At 43.2% G+C, this 16594-nt stretch overlaps 1 pseudogene; it reads right to left on the bottom strand.

Annotated features, from left to right (window-relative positions):
* Positions 1-2692: 2692 nt before the first annotated feature.
* On the bottom strand, positions 2693-3262 carry LOC114637120 (annotated as a pseudogene).
* Positions 3263-16594: the final 13332 nt, after the last annotated feature.

Raw genomic sequence — 16594 nt, 5'->3', positions numbered from 1 at the left:
GTTCTGTACTTATATAGATTTAGATTTAAAAAATAGTGTTACAGAATAGAAGAGGCTTATACTTTTTACTCCTCCAACAGAAGAAGTTATGTACTACCCTTAAAAAGAGTGTTGCTTTTGCACTAACCATTCAGACATTGCTAAGTCTCTTGTCTCTCGGGTTCATGCTGCTCAACAAACTGATGGCTTTTGTACTACAACAGATAGACGTTACACAAATGAAACCCATACAGGTCCATTATTACAGGCTGGAAGTGGGGGACTAAAACCTCTGTCATCAAGACTGACGAGGATTAACCCTTAACTTACGCGCTAAGCCGGATAGTCAATGACGGGTAAGAGAACACCTCAAGACCCTTGCCCCAACTGGGAGGCCTCACCATCCTAAGACAGGAGCTCAACCAATGGTTGTTGAGTATCCAGAGACGGGAAAGGGAGGCTGGGGTCCTTTGTTCCAACCTAAGGCAGACACGGTTTCCGTAAGTTTTCCCAGCCTTCCCTTTTGAAAACAAATTTAAAAAGGGGGACCTGTTGGGAGCCGACTCCTAGCCGAAAGTGGCTATCATCTTTACAGCCATCTCGAGCCATATATCCTGACAAGAGACTTGTTTCAACAGCCTACAATAGCCGAGCGCACTCTGATAAACATCTTGTTACACTGTTTAGTGCCCCCAGCTGCAAGGTGCTCCTGGTATCCATGGCTACAAGGCACATGACGTAGTGGCTTCAGTTGAGCTTGTCCACGAGGGCAAGTCACATGGTAAAGGGTATAAATACCTAGGATTTCCCTTCTATAGAGGTAGTAGGAAGTAGGAGGTAGAGGTAAAAGGTAGAAGGTGGGAGGTGTCAGGAGACTGAAGAAAGTAGGAGAATATATATAGGAGAGAGGAGAATAAAGAAGAGACTTGAAGAGACTCCACCGGACTCTGTCTTGTATCTATCTTTTGCGTCTCTCGCCCCTTTTTCCCCCTTCCTCCGTCCCCACTCTCTCTCTTGCTAGACCCTGACCTGGACCAGAGCAGCAGAACCGGCCGGCCTTTACAAAGTAGCAGAACCTGACGGCCATTACAAAAGAAACGGCCGTTACATCTATAGGCAGTTAATGGTTGCTGATGGGTGGAGACACATTTTCTTCAGTGGTGTTACCTTTGGCAAGGAGGCCATGCTTTTGCCAATGCTTTTGCCTGGATCCTATAAGAAATCATAGTAGAATAAGATAGGTTACAAAAAAAAGAAAAGAAAAACATTGACATAATAAGAGGCTAGCCGGAGCAGAAGAGGATCACTAGGAGTGGAGTACAACAGAGGTTAGTGGATCGTGTGTATATGATAAAAATACTCAATATCTGTTTTTTTTAGAAATCTATAATTTTATTAAGACAAAAACTGACAGTATAGTATGAAGTTTACACTTAAACAGAAGTTTTCACATACATCTTAACACATGCTGAAAAGATTTTACAATGTAGTTCCATTTGCAGGTCTAGACAATACTAAAAATTGATGGATCTCATGATCCAAGACAGTATTTTGGACATCAGTTAATCTGAAGATTTTATATTCTCAAGTGAACCACTACCCCAATATGAAAATTAATCTCCTGAGACCAGGGCTTGTAAAGTCATTCAATCCTTGAATTGACTCAATGGAATTTGTGCTGTCAGTAACTGAACCTGCCACAAGCAGTTTCAGGGTTCAAAGCTGAAAAACAAAAAACAAAACAAAAAACAAAGAAAAAAAGAGAAAAGAGAGAGAGAGAGGGGCGCCAAGAGTTTCCACCCTAAGAGCAGAGGCCCTCCTCTTCCATATTCCATAGGCCCTCCTGCAATACTTGAGCCAATGGCTTAGATGGACAAACTGATATTTATAACTTTGTAATTGGAAAAAGGTTTCTTTTCTCCAATTTCAAGAATTAGCACCTCTAAGGCAGAGTGGTCTGCCTCTATATACTCTCCAATAAACTTTCCCTCTCCAGTCAGTTTCCATCATCAAATGGCAGCTTTGATAACTCAGAACTGGCTTTGTCCTTTGTGGGCCACTTTGAGCACAGGTTGGGAGCACCTTGGCTGTAGGTTTTAGGAGTAACAAGATTTAAAAAAAAAAGTCTCTCATAGTCCTTATTTATGGTGCCAATGACTTTTTTTGAAAAGGCAAAATATTCTGGACATAGAACCAATTTATTAGTTAGCTGTTCTACTATTTTACCATTTCCCCCAATCAGGTCCCAAATTTTAACCAAAATGATTCTGCCCATCTCCCTTCCTCCCTGTCCCAACCCTCCCACCCCCAATTAATATACCAGTAATAGCCAAAAAACTACACACATGCTAGGCTGTAAAAATGCAGTTAACACTATTGGGAAGAAGGCTGTGGGTTGTGGAAATGCTCTTTGAAGATCAACAGTATCTTTGCTTTCCCACATCCCAGTTCTGCCGGTTTTGTCCTTTGTGGAAGGCCCATCGCTTCCTTAACAAAGCACAGAACAGGTTGCCTTGAAACTCTTACCCTTTCCCTTTGGGATGGGTCTGCAAACTATACAGCTTGAACAATTTAAAGCACTTGGGCTGCTGCAGGACACAAACTATGCTGGTTCTTCAAAGGACATCTTCTCAAGCCGCCTCTAAGATGTCAAGACAAGTACAACTCCTTCCCTTCCCCCTTGAAACCCACAGTCAGAGGTGACAGAGGCTGGTACTCAACAGGGCTAATTCTTGTCATCTTTTTTGTCATCATCCTCTGAGGGGTAGGAATGCCACGTTAGTCTTTCCTCATAGAAGGATATGACAACCTGTGGGCACTTGACATTGGCTTCCTTGGCAGGGACCAGGTCAGCTTCATCAGAGTTTTTCCATTTCATCAGGAACATGAGCTCTCCACTGGAGTCTGTGGCTCCAATAATCTGCTCTGGCTCCAAACCCCGGACAAAGCCTCGTGGCTTTTCTGACTCTTCTTTCTTCTTATTTGGTTTGCTTTCTTCTCCTTTATCTTCAGAATCAGAATCAGCTTTGCGCTTGCCTCTCTCTGACTTACCTGTCTCATGAGCTGTTTTCTGTGACTGTAGAAACTCAGCAATAAGGTCGGGGGAATCCAGATTCTCTTCTGGCTCCCAAGTGTTGTCCTCATCTGAGAAACCTTTCCACTTTAGAAGATATTCCACCTAGCCCTTGACAACTAGCCGATCAAGAACTTTTTCCACCACATATTCCTCTTCCTCTTCTTCTAGTACCTCCTCCATTTTCTTCTTGTTTTGTTTTTTTCCCATAGTACCCACCAGCTTTCTGGTGTAAAGGGTGACACTGCTCGTAGCAGCTCCCGAGAGTCTGAGAGGAATTGGTACCATGCTACTTGGTGTTGTGTCGGGCGGTCCGAGGGAGTAGCGCCCAAAGGAGCAAAAAGACGTGCTGCCTCAAGTCGAGCGTCCGGATGAAACCTCAATATCTGTTTATTACTGCTGCTGCTGCTGCTGCTGCTGCTGCTGCTGCTGCTGCTGCCGCCGCCGCTGCTGCCGCCGCCGCTGCCGCTGCCGCCGCCACCGCCACCACCACCGCCACCAGCAGTATTATTATGTGTCTCTATGATGTGTGGGGAAGTGTACGCATGTGCATGCCATGATGTGTATGGGAAAGTCAAAGGACAATTTCTGAGAGTCAGTTATTTTCTTCTACTATGGTCTTGGGGAACAAACTCAGGTTATCAGGTTTTCATGCTTACCAGTTGAGCCATCTCACCAGCCCCCAAATACATTATATACATGTATGAATATGTCACAATGAAACCCATTATTATATAATTAACATATATGTAGTTAACATATGTAAGAGAGAACTGAAAGGGTAAAGGAAAAAGGAAGCTATAGGACATTTATTTTGATGCTTTGAATGGTGCTGTACCATTAAGTGGCTAGTGAATAAGAAAACTTCAATATCTAATTTGAGGTTATTTTTGCAAAAATACTCTTTCCTTTTTATTAGATTTTCAGACAATAAAAAATATTTTTTTAAAAAAAAAAGTGGTCTCTCCTTCTGGTTGTAGATAAATGACATACCCATTAGGCCATTGGGTTTCCTTGTTTCTTTTTCTGATTTCCTTGTCTCACTGAGCAGCACTGTCATACACTTCATTGCTCAAGGTAGAAGACTAGATTTTTTTTTAAATCAGTTTTGGTTGTTCAGATGGACAGCTCACGACAGACCACACCAGGCCAAGCAGTTCCATGTGAGGTTTATTCAGAAGATAAGGGCAAAGGTGACAGCAAGATAAGGGGGAAGAGAGAGAGATCAGGATGCTCTGCCTATTTATATGGATAGTGACATAGCCTCTCGCAAGTAAAGGTGGGAGGTGAGCCAAATGGATTCTGGGAATGTATGGCAGTTGTTGCCTAGATGTGTTATCTAGGATTCAGAGCCTGATACCAATATACCTCCCTTTTTCTTATCATAAAGAGAAGAAAAACGGGGAGGGGAAGCCAATGGTGAAAGGGGAGTGGGGGCACTGTGTCTCTTAAACTACTTCCTGCTGTATAGGTCCATTTTGGGGTGTAGCTAACTTTCACCACCAGGGTCCACTTGGTATACATTCACATCAGGTTCCTCTGTGGATAGCAGCTGGTAATCCCGTAACAGGAACTGATTAATAGTTTGGTTAGAAATTTTTTTTATCTGTCATTGAAGGAATGTAGAAGCAAGATTAATGAGGCAGGGATCAAATAACAATGCCAGGAAGATGACTAGGAGAGGCATTACGAAAGGGAGTATTCACTTCCATATAGTGTTTTCGAAAATCACATAACTGGAGGTCTCACGTTCCCTGAAATTCTGTATGTCTGACTGTAGCTCTTGGATTTTATTTCTCACTATCCTGAATTGGTTGACGTAGAAACAGCATTATTCTTGGAGGAACAGGCAAAGGCCACCTTTTTTAGCTGTCAGGACATCTAGCCCCCCATCGGTTCTGAAGCACCACGGCTACCTAAGAATCGATCTGTTTCTGGATAGTAAGCATGGTTTCAGACATTTCTTGAAAATTGCTTTTAAACTCGGAAGTGAATTTATCACTGGGTCATGGAAGTCGTTATCCCTGTAATTCCAGTACCAGCACCTATGGCTATTCCAGCAGTGACCAAGAGTGGCACGACCTTATGTTGGGCAGCTATCATATCTACAACTGGGATTGGCAGGGGCTCATTTCCCTGGATTACTCCTATTTCAGGGAAAAGGAGTACCAAAGTGCAAACTCCTGACCAGCTGGTGGGTAGGTGATGATATACCTGAGTGTCACAAAGAATTCATGTGTTTTGGACTGCAGGACACTGTGGCAGAGATGATATATCAAGGGTTGTGGTTCTATTGCAATCTAGGGAGCTCAGCCTTCCTACAGAATGTGTCCCGGAGGTCTTAAAACAGCTTACCATGCCAAAGAAAGGGATAGAGGTAATATATAGAGTCATGGCAACATCAGAGTCAGGGGAGCTGACAAAAGGTCAGGTAAGGTTACTTGGTACTATCACTGGTCTGAAGCAAAAGGTGAAATGACAAGTTAGTGCCAGTAAGGACCTCAGAGGAATGTTTGATTATTTCCCTTATTTTTCCAATATCTAGAGGTTGGGCAATTGATACATATTTTCTTTGAATGCAGATAGCACTTACTGGGGACCAGGGTTGATTTTTATGATAGAGCTTACCAACAACTCCTGTCTCCCACCTGGAATCCCATGGGTCTTGTATGTAGAAAACATATCTTGCAGTGTTGGTAGAATAAATGGTTAGTCCGTGATCCTAGCATATGTATCTGACAAGACCAATATGGGAAGCTCCTCATATTTGTCTGGCCATTTTCTACAATAATCTTTTATCTGGTCAAAGAGAAAGCAAGTATAGAGATCAGAATATTTATATGGGATAACAGATACAGGGATGACAGCAATTTGGATCAGTTCCTGGCAACTGGTCATGGAGCAAGTTTCCTGACCCTATTTGGAAAGACTGTTTGTTATCTGTGGGGTCTTCTTGAATCCAGATGTAAGGACTGCCCTGGATGGAAACAAACAGCAGGGGGAAGATGAAACTAAATTGGGGAATGTTAGCATTCTGTCTAAACTCCACCCCCACAGTTATCTGGCAACAGCCAGGTATGCTCCTCCCCACAGTTACCTAGCAATAGCCAGGTAGGCCTTACCCACTATAAAAGGGCCTGCTTACTCCCTCCTCTCTCTCTTGCACTCTTGCTCTTTTGATCTCCTGCTCTCTTGTCGTCTTGCTTCCCCTCTGTCCCCTTCCCCCTTCCCCCTTCTCTTCCTCCTCTTTCCACGTGCTCATGGCCAGCCTCTATTTCTCTACTCTCTCTCTTTTTCTGCCTCTCTCTGCCTCTACTACCCTCTTAACTCCCCTCCCCATGCCTGAATAAACTCTATTCTATATTATACCATCGTGAGACTGGTCCCTCAGGGGGAAGGGATGCCTCAGCATGGGCCGGATAAGACATCCCCTTCCCCCATACCTCACCACACACCCATAGAACATATTCTATATCTCTTATCTTTTTATAAACACATCAGTCTTATTTTCCACTGAACCCTTCCACTCATTAATTATCCTTCATTTTGATACAAAACCAATTGTATCATACCATTCACAAATATTTTAACACGTATCTGTAAAGGATAAGGATTCATTTTAAAATATAACCATGATATCATATCTAAAAATAATCATTTTTTCTAAAGTTTTATATTTTAACGATTTATTTGTTTTTACTTTAGGTGTATGAATGTTTTGCCTGCATGTATGCATGTGCACCACTTTCATGCCTGGTGCCAGCAAAGGTCAGAATATAGTGTCAAGTATCCTAGAACCAGAGTTAGAAATACCTGCTACCTACTATATCAGTGCTGGGAACTAAACTTAGGTCCTCTGAAAACAGTAAGTGCTCTTAACCACTTAGTGAGCAATCTCTCTAGCCTTTAGTATTTTAATAGCACGCGAGCGTGCGTGCGTGTGTGCGTGCGTGTGTGCGTGTGTGCGTGCGTGTGTGTGTGTGTGTATGTGTGTGTGTGTGTGTGTATGTGTGTGTGTGTGTATGTGTGTGTATACATATGCATGTGTGTGCTCAAGAAGTCACAAGAGGGTGTTGGAGCCCCTGGAGAAAGAGTTCCAGGAGTTATGAGCCACCCAATGTGGGTGCTAGAAACTTAACCAAGGTCCTCTGCAGCAGGTGCTCTTAAAACCACTGAGCCATCCATATCCTAATTGTATTTAAAAATATTATCACATCTAAAGATAACAGTATTTCCTTAATGTTTTCAAACATCAACTCAATGTTCAAATTTCCTCGTTTCCTATATTTAACAATCATTTTGAATCAAAATCCAAGCATAGTTCATACTTAAGACTAAATATATTTAACTTGTTTTAATTATAAATTTGCTTTGTTTCAATGTATCTGTAGAAGAAACCAATTGTTCATTCTATAGTGAGTCTTAACAATTCTTTCTAATTGCTGACTTTATTTGGCTAAGCAGTCCTAGATCACCTATCAGAAACTATGTTCCTGAAATAAGATAGTTTGTACATAGAAAATTGTTTCCCATAAAATTTCTATTTTGAAGTCCTACTTTTTTCCACCTTTATTAAATTATAATTAACACATGTAAATTATGTATATACAAAGTATATGGTATGATGATCTGATATATGTACACACTTTGTAGTAAATACCATAATCAAATTAATTAACCATGCCCACCACTCTCTGCTGTTACAATTAGTATGTGACTCAGAACACTGAAATTTTGCCATTTTATCATATTTCAAATTAAAAATTATTACTAGATATTATAACCATGTTATACAATAGATGTCCCAAACTTAGCCATTTTTTAACTGAAGGTTTGTACCATAGTCTTACATTGGTGACTGGGTGCAAATGGTTCCTCCTATGAACTTTAAAATTTCAGATTTAACTATTTACTCTAGTGCTTCAAATATGTGTTAGCGATTCTCTGATCCTCAGTCATACAACTATAAGAAAATTAATTCTTCCAGTAATCAGTAAGCTTAAGAGAGTACTCTGAGCCTCAGATAAGATTATATCTCTAGCCAATACCTTGAGTTCAGTTAGCCTGGTGCGACCATGAACAAACAATGTAACTATCTCATGCCTTTACTCCTCATTCTCAGTTTCTTTGCAGCAGCAGGACAGGAGGGTGAAGCAGCCCCAGGCCTCAGTGGGACAAGGTTTTATAGGAAATGGTGAGCAAATGAGAGGGCTTTTAGCCTGGCAGTCATTGAACTGAATGACTACTGTAAGTCAACAGATGGGTGTTCTGAAGCAAAACTATGAGCAATCACAAAACGGTCTGAAAATATACTTGAAACAATTAGACTAATCATGATTGGCTGTTGCTAGGAAGTTGCTAGGGAGTAACTCCGGGGTATGGACTAAGGAGAAGCCATGAGGTCCTTCCTAGTACTTGGGTGCAGCTTGAGTTCAGCTGAAGGTCAAGTTCTCAGTCTCTTTTTAAGATGAAAGCTGGTCCCAAGATGGAGTAGGTTTGGTCTCTCAGTATATCAATGATGTTCTAGAGTGATACCCATGCTCAGGAGTAGTTGATCTACACAAGCCAGACTCTATAATTGTGGGGTGTGTGTGTGTCTTCTTTTTGTTTTGGCATTTTTATTTGTTTTATGAGAAAATGTAGCCTTGGCTGTCCTGTTTGTTTTGACTTTTGGGTTCGGTGTTGTTGTTGTTGTTGTTGTTGTTGTTGTTGTTGTAAGTGAGGTAAACATGAAGTTGGGATATGAAGAAAATTTTAGAGGCGTTGGGAGAGAGGAAAGAATATGATCAAAATATATTGTACGAAAAAATACAAAATAAATAAATAAATAACACATAAAAAATAAATTGTGATGCTAGAAAATCTGTCTTACTAACAATCTTAGAGGAGGATTAATTATCTTAACCTTATGATTAAAGGATTTTTGTACATACCATTTATAAGCCTAAGTTGGAGAAAGGTTTATTTCCCCCATTTTTCTCCTTACTCCAGAGTTGGTTCTGTCTCTTGCCTATGTGAAGTACAGAAACCAGAAAATGTCTAGAAGGCAACAGGTGTTTTCTAAATACCAACAGATACTACAGCAACTTCTCTCTAAAGTCCTTAGTATTTTGGTCACTCTTATGGGATGAAGGCCAACAGGAACTTAATGCCTACATATCAAGCAGAGCTGTAAAATGTTGACTCTTTCCTCTTCCCAACATATTCGACTGTTGCTGCTATTGTTATTGTTGTTGTTGTATCACATAAGACTGGTATATAGGGGAAGTGAATGACCAGGATATTCAGTGATAATGAGATTCTGTACCAAAATTTTGTATTTCTGTTGGATTTCATGTAAACACTTGCTTGGGTTCAACAAATAAACTTCAAATATTTTTCATTACTCTATGCTTTATATGTTCACTACTGACATTATTTTACCTTGTATGTTCTTTGATATCACATTGGATATTATTTTCAATCCTTGGCCTCATTACAGTTTAAGAACAAGATATATACTGGGAATTTGTTCTGTTGGATCCTGGAGAGTCTTCTCATTTCAATGAACATAACTCTCAATCATACTCATATCCAAATTTTCTGTGATTTTTCAGTACTTACAAGGTAATAAGACAGACTTGTGTAGGCTGGTAGAAAGCATGAGTCTCCTTAGATACATGTGATAGGATATCTTATAGAAGGGAAATATTACTATTTGAGTATTTACCATTCTTGAAATAAATCACTGATCTCCCAGGCCAATACACTATTTTACCCTTCTAGGTTGCTAGCTTCTAAAGAAAATCCTGAGAAGATACAAAGAATGTTCAGGTCTTTGCATTCTTCTAATATCCAGCAAGAAATTCAAAGGATATGAAGAATACTTCACACATAGTCTCATGCACAATAAAAGTAATGGTAATTCTTGGTTGTCAACTGGAGTATATCAGCTGCTGTGAGGCTGCTGTGACCATACAAGACCGACTCCATGTGGCCTGCCAAAACCCCACCACAGCAGCAGCCACCACTACACCACGAAGACTTCATCTGCTGCTACCTGTCATGACCGACCGTGTGAATTTCCACCGCTGCTGCAGACAAACTCCATCCACCACTGAGAGGCTTGCAAAACTTCCACCACGTGAGCTGTGCCACTGTGGCCCCCACGTGGTGCTCTGTCACGTGGGCTAGGTAGCCAGACAGGTCTACACAGACTTCATGGTTCTAGCTTTCCTGATACCAGACTGCACAAGCCCACAAACATACTGGCGTATTAATTGGTAAGGAGTTTCCGGTTGGTGGGAGGAACCCTGGACACCCAGTTAGGGTCTAGCCAACCTTCCCTGGGCTTAGGGGTTGGCTTTTCATTGCCCCAGTCCATATGACTGGCCTCTAGATGAACTACCACCTAGGACATTGGCCATTGGGTGATTTCCCTCTCAGAAATAGCTCCCAGCCCCTCCCCAGCTCTTGCAGCTATACCGGAAATCCTGGTACCAGGTGAGCTATTTTCTACTGGACAAGCTCCACAGAGGCCCCTAGATATTCTCGTGACGACCTGATTATCTAGCCTGAGCCTGATTGTTCGTTGCCACCTTTTCTTTCGGGACGCCGACTGATAGCTCGGTAACAGCTATCACCCAATGGGTGCCACATTGTCTTCAACTGTACCCAGACACCCCACTGGGTTGTCTACTGAAAAACCTCAAGGGCCGGGCAGTGGTGGTTTAATCCCAGCACTTGGGAGGCAGAGGCAGGCAGATCTCTGAGTTCGAGGCCAGCCTGGTCTACAGAGTGAGTTCCAGGACAGCCAGGGCTACACAGAGAAACCCTGTCACAGAGAAAAAAAGAAAAACCTCAAATCTCTAAAATTAACACTTGATTTGAGGCCTTCCAAATTGATACACCTCTGCAATAAGGTCTGGATTCGACACCCTCTAGATAATGGACTAAAGTAGCCACGTAATGGCACACTAGACCCAACTATTTTAAGAGGTCTTAACACATACTGCCAGCAGTCTGGTAAATGGAAACAAATCCCTTATGCTTGAGCATTTATCTATCTTTGTTATACTCTTTCCATGTGTTCTTCCTGTTCCCCCCTCCCAGACCATCTGCTCACCCCACTACTTTGCCACCTCTGTTCTCTCTTGTGGAACTTTGCTGACCACCATCTACCTCAACCACACACTGTCTCCTGTCCACTGCCTGTCAACATTGAAGACCAAGTGCTTCTCTCCCCTCCAGATCATCGGCCCTCACCTCTCTCTCCCAAATGGCAGGGTCCTTTTAAGGTAATCCTCATGACTCCTACAGCTGCTAAACTTGAAGGACTCCCTCATTGGGTCCACTTATCTCACCTTAAGCCTTTCACTCCTCCCACTTTGTTGCATTTTTAGGGGTGTGCCTCTCACCCATTCCTTTTGCCTACATGTTCTGTCCCTTTATTAGGAAGAGATATTTTAGCTAAGTTGGGAGCTTCTATTTTCTTTGCTCTACCAATTCGCTTAAGCCCAAGCTTGCCAGCAGTTCCTCTGCTCCTCCTTTTAGCCAGTCAACCTACTAACACTAACATGTTATTTCCCTTACCAGCTTCTCAGGTGGACCCCCGAGTTTGGGACGTTCAGAACCCCTCTGTTGCTAAACATCATTCTCCTGTTGTCATCCAGTTATTGGACTCTACCAGGTACATCTGCCAAGCCCAATACCCTCTTTCTCTCCAGAGCCTCAGGGGACTTAAGCCTATAATTGCTGACCTGTTAAGGAAAAAACTACTTCGACCTACATCTTCCCCTTTTAACACCCCTATACTGGCAGTTAAGAAACCTAATGGTACCTATGGACTGGTTCAAGATCTCAGGTGCATTAACTCTGCCATAGTTCCTCTACATCCTGTTGTAGCTAACCTTTATACGCTTCTCTCTACTATCCCCCCAGGGACTTTTCAGTCCTAGATCTCAAGGATGCATTTTTCTCTATCCCTCTAGACACCCAGTCACAGGACATATTTGCCTTTACCTGGACAGATCCTGACACCCACTTTTCTACCCAACTTACCTGGACTGTTCTACCTCAGGGATTCCAGGACAGCCTAAATCTGTTCAGACAGGCCCTGGCTTCTGACTTAATCTCTTTATCTCTCCCTAGATCTAAGATTGTACTTTACATAGATAATGTTCTTCTCTGTAGCCCCTCCCTAGAAATTAGCCAAGCTGACACAGCTGCTCTTCTAAATTTCCTTTCCAGTCGGGGCTACAGGGTCTCACCTTCTAAAGTCCAACTGTCCACTCCTCAAGTCACCTATTTGGGACTAGAAATTACCCCAACTAACAAGGCTATTACCTTAGATAAAAAGAACCTGATTCAGTTTCTAACTGTTCCTTCTACAAAGGAAGAGATTCTATCATTCCTAGGAATGGCTAGCTTTTTGTGTTCCTGGGTTCCTTCCTTTTCCTTACTTTCTCGTCCCTTATATGAAGCAGCATTAGGCCCCACCCACGAACCTCTTCTCAAACCTGTCACTAAGCCCTTCCAAAGGCTCCAACAGGCTCTCCTTAAGGTCCCAGCCTTACATCTCCCTGACCTGACTCGTCCTTTTTCCCTCTATGTAACTGAAAAGGAGGGATTTGCCCTTGGAGTCTTAGGTCACTAAGTGGGACCATCTTTTGCATCTGTAGCATACTTGTCAAAAAGACTAGATCTAACCATCCAGAGATGGGCACCTTGTATTTGTACCTTAGCAGCTGCTGAACTCCTTATTTGAGAGTCAAAGAAACTAACCCTGGGATCACCTATAACTGTCCTCTCTTCTCACAACCTGTCACAGCTTCTAACTTATAAAGGCTTACAGACTCTACCTCCCTTCAGGGTTCTTTCTCTTCAGGTAGCTCTAATAGAAGACTCCACCCTCACCTTTCAATCATGCCCACCTCTTAGTATTTCCAATCTTCTTCCCCGACCTAACACTGACTACTCTCATATCTCACTCCTGTACTGAAACCTTAGAAGAACTATTACCTCATCCTTCACAGATACAGGAGGGCACATTGCCTCAAGCCACCTTTACCTGGTATACAGATGGAAGCTCCTTTCTTCATAAAGGGGTCAGAAATGCTGGCTATGCCATAGTGTCAGACACCAAGGTGGTAGAGGCACAGTCCCTTCCTGCTCATACCACCAACCAATAGGCTGAATTAATAGTCCTTACAGCTGACACAGGGACAATCCCTCAGTGTTTACACAGAATCCAAATATGCTTTCCATATCCTCCTGTTCCATGCTGCTATCTGGAAGGAGCGCAGGTTACTAACCACAAAAGGAGGATCAGTAACTAATGCAAACCAGATTATGGCCATGCTAAAGGCCTCCCATCTCCCCACAGCTATTGAGATTGTCCACTACAGATCCCACCATACAGATGACTCTAGTCTCCAATGGAAACAACTGAGCTGATGAGGCAGCTAGAGATGCAGCCCTTAGTGGCCTAGACTCACCTCACCCTCCCAAGGAGATTCTTACACTACAACCCACATCCCCACCTACACCCCCTGACACTCGTCAAACTCAGTCCTATCTTCATCAACTCTTTCATCCTAACAGCCAAGCGTTGTCTTATTTTGTTAAGACCCACCTACAGCCTACTCCTGAGGACTTAAGTTTCCTAAAATCTATCACTGCTTCTTACAAAATCTGTCAGATGTCAGATCCCAACTCAAGGTATCGTAACACCCCTTTTCCTAGCCATCAGACTAGAAGTCCCCTTCCTGGAACTGACTGGCAACTTGACTTTACCCACATGCCTGCTGTAAAAACGTGTCAAGTACCTCCTGGTCTTGGTAGACACCTTCTCGGGCTGGGTAGAGGCTCTTCCCACAACTAACAAAAGTCCTCAGACAGTCTCTGATCTCCTCCTTAGAGAGATCATCCCCCATTTTGGTGTCCTTGCCTCCCTCCAGTCAGACAATGGGCCTGAATTACTACCCAAGTTTCTCAGACTCTATCTAAGGCCCTAGACACCATCTGACATTTTCATATCCCCTATCATCCTCAATCTTCAGGTAAGGTAGAGAGAATCAACCACTCTTTAAAAACCACTCTTGTCAAGCTGTCAAAGGAACTTCACCTTGACTGGATAAAACTCCTACCTCTGGCTCTTTTCAGGCTACGAGCCCTTCCCAAGCAACCTCTTCTCATTTCACCTTTTGAACTCACGTATGGACGTCCAGTCCTAACTCCTGGTCTTTCACCTAAATGTTCCCTCTCCCTCTCTGCCCGGGAGATGTAAAGTGAGTGCTAGTGGTGCATTCTGCTACAAAAACAACTAACATTAACATTGCTGTGATATGGGACATGCTTGCATTTCCTTGCCTGTCGGGAAAATTTAAAAAGGCCGCCATGGCAGATCCCACATTAGGGAGGAGGATTCTTATGGTTCCAGCGGCCTGAGGGCCTTGGCAGCGGCAGGCCCCAGTAACACGAGGAAGTCCTTGGTTCCAAAAAGATTTATTGTCATGACGGATAATAGATGGATCTAGGCGTACCCCCCAAAACTCAGGGCAGTCCCGAGTTATATAGGGAGGGAGAAAGGGGGAGGATTGGGGGAGGATCTGGGGGAGGAATGTTTAATTTGCTCTGCCCTCTGGCCTTCATTAGTATGCAAATCTCTAGGGCCTGAGACCTATAGCCTGGCCTATGTGACTCTATGGAAATGTGACTGTTTTCAGGATCCTAGATGATGGGAGGGACCGAACTCCTGCCGGTTCTCACACAGAATTCCACGGAGAATCTCGGTGTTCTAAGTACCTGCTCAACCATGACCCAGGATACCATTATGCAGTCCCACATCTCCTCCCTTTACTTTTTTTTAAAAAGGGGGGGTTACTGTGAAAATTTTGGATGAGGAAGTCGAAAGAAAGCACTATGTAGGCCAGAGGTATTAGCATAATTATGTCACAGGGTAAAGGGGAGTGGGGTGGGGGGTAGGGAAGGTAAAGGATCATTGAATCAATTGAATTTATGTGATACAGTTTGAGGGTAGTAATATCTGACTAATCTAGATAGACATTACGTTTTCCTCACTAACATGTAACTTTAGTTATTTGACTTTGGCGAAAGAGTTCATTTGTAGCTGGAAGGTCTGAATCTGTCCATAGGACTCAGCATCTCTGGATCTTGGCATGTGTCTCTGGGTCTCAGCGTGTCTCTGGAATCTGCAGTCAGGCGATGTGGCTGTAAGAAGACAGCACGGCATCTTAGGCAGGTTCCAGGAGGCTCTATAAGTCTCTGTTGGACTTGTGGGAGCACCTGTAGAATAATCACAACAGAGAAGCGGCACCCCAGCAGGGGGATGTCTGTAAAGGGGTAGCAAGCATTAGGCTACTTGGGATCAGGTACTTCATGGTGTGTCGTTGAGATCCTAGAAAGCAAAGGTGTTTGAAGAAATTTCAGTTTTAGAAGTCACCTTTGAGTCTGTTTTAGCTGACTATGGAAGAAAATCATATTAATTATGTAGGCAGCAACAGTTTGTCTGTAAAAGGAAACTAGTTGTTAATTAATAGCTGAAAGATGTTGATCAGCTTCTTGATTTAACCTATGGAAGTAAATTTAAATGACTTTCACACCTTGAAGAAATTTTAAAAGTTGAAAAAAATTGTTGAGAATATATCATGAGTGAAAAGGAGACATTTAAACAAAAAACAAAAAATTTTGGGCTGAAAAGCACAAACACTGTTATTCTAGGCATTCCTGTTAGGGGAAAAGGCATTAATGGCAGATTTAGAAGTAGCGGAGGAAAGGCCTGTTCTGCCATGTGGTGGTTTGGGTTACCACCTGGATGTTCTAGCAGAGAGGCCAAGGAATTCCCCCTGTTGTTTTTCTTAGAGAAAAGAAAGGCTAACTTTGAAGAAAAGTTTAAAGTGAAAAACATAGAAGTTTGGTAACAGAGTCAGAAGGAGTGAAAGGCTGTGTGAGACTGAGCTACGGCAGAGAGACACCTAGAGGTTGAGAAAGAAATTGTAAGTTAGACAAAGGTGAAGGGGCGCAGATCAGAGTCTCAGACTCTCTGCTAACAGGCAAGCCAGCTGGGGTATAGCTGGTCATAAATGACTTAGAAGGGGGCTAGTGGGGAAGGGGCAAACAGAGAGCCAGCTCTGTTTTACAGGCAAGTCAGCTGGGCTGTAACCAGCCGGCCGCAAATGGTGGGGAGTGGGGGAATTTTAGCGCGAAAAGTTAACCCCTGGGGGAGGGGCAAACCTCTTGGCAGGCAGAGCGCGGGAGAGTTCTTGGGGGGAGGGGTAAAGAATGGCGATTAAGGGGTCTCCGCCATTTTGTATCGAACACGTGGAGAAGGGGGAGAGAAGATAGAGAGAGAGCCGTCTAGTCTTAGGGACTAGGCTGGAGTTACTCACGGTTCCATGGAGAGGGTTTTGGCGGGCAACAGCGGGGGCGGCGCGCGGCCTACTCTTGGAGCTGGCTTTGTCCGGATCTTCTACCACCTGTAGGGAACGATGTAGGCCCATGCATGGGCATGTGCGGGCGTGAATCTCTGTTGTGTTGTGTGTC

Source organism: Grammomys surdaster, unplaced genomic scaffold, assembly GCF_004785775.1.
Source record: "Grammomys surdaster isolate TR1022 unplaced genomic scaffold, NIH_TR_1.0 125178, whole genome shotgun sequence".
Classification (NCBI taxonomy): Eukaryota; Metazoa; Chordata; class Mammalia; order Rodentia; family Muridae; genus Grammomys; species Grammomys surdaster.
Note: the sequence above shows the minus strand (reverse complement) of the source record. Positions and strands in the feature narration are given on the sequence as shown.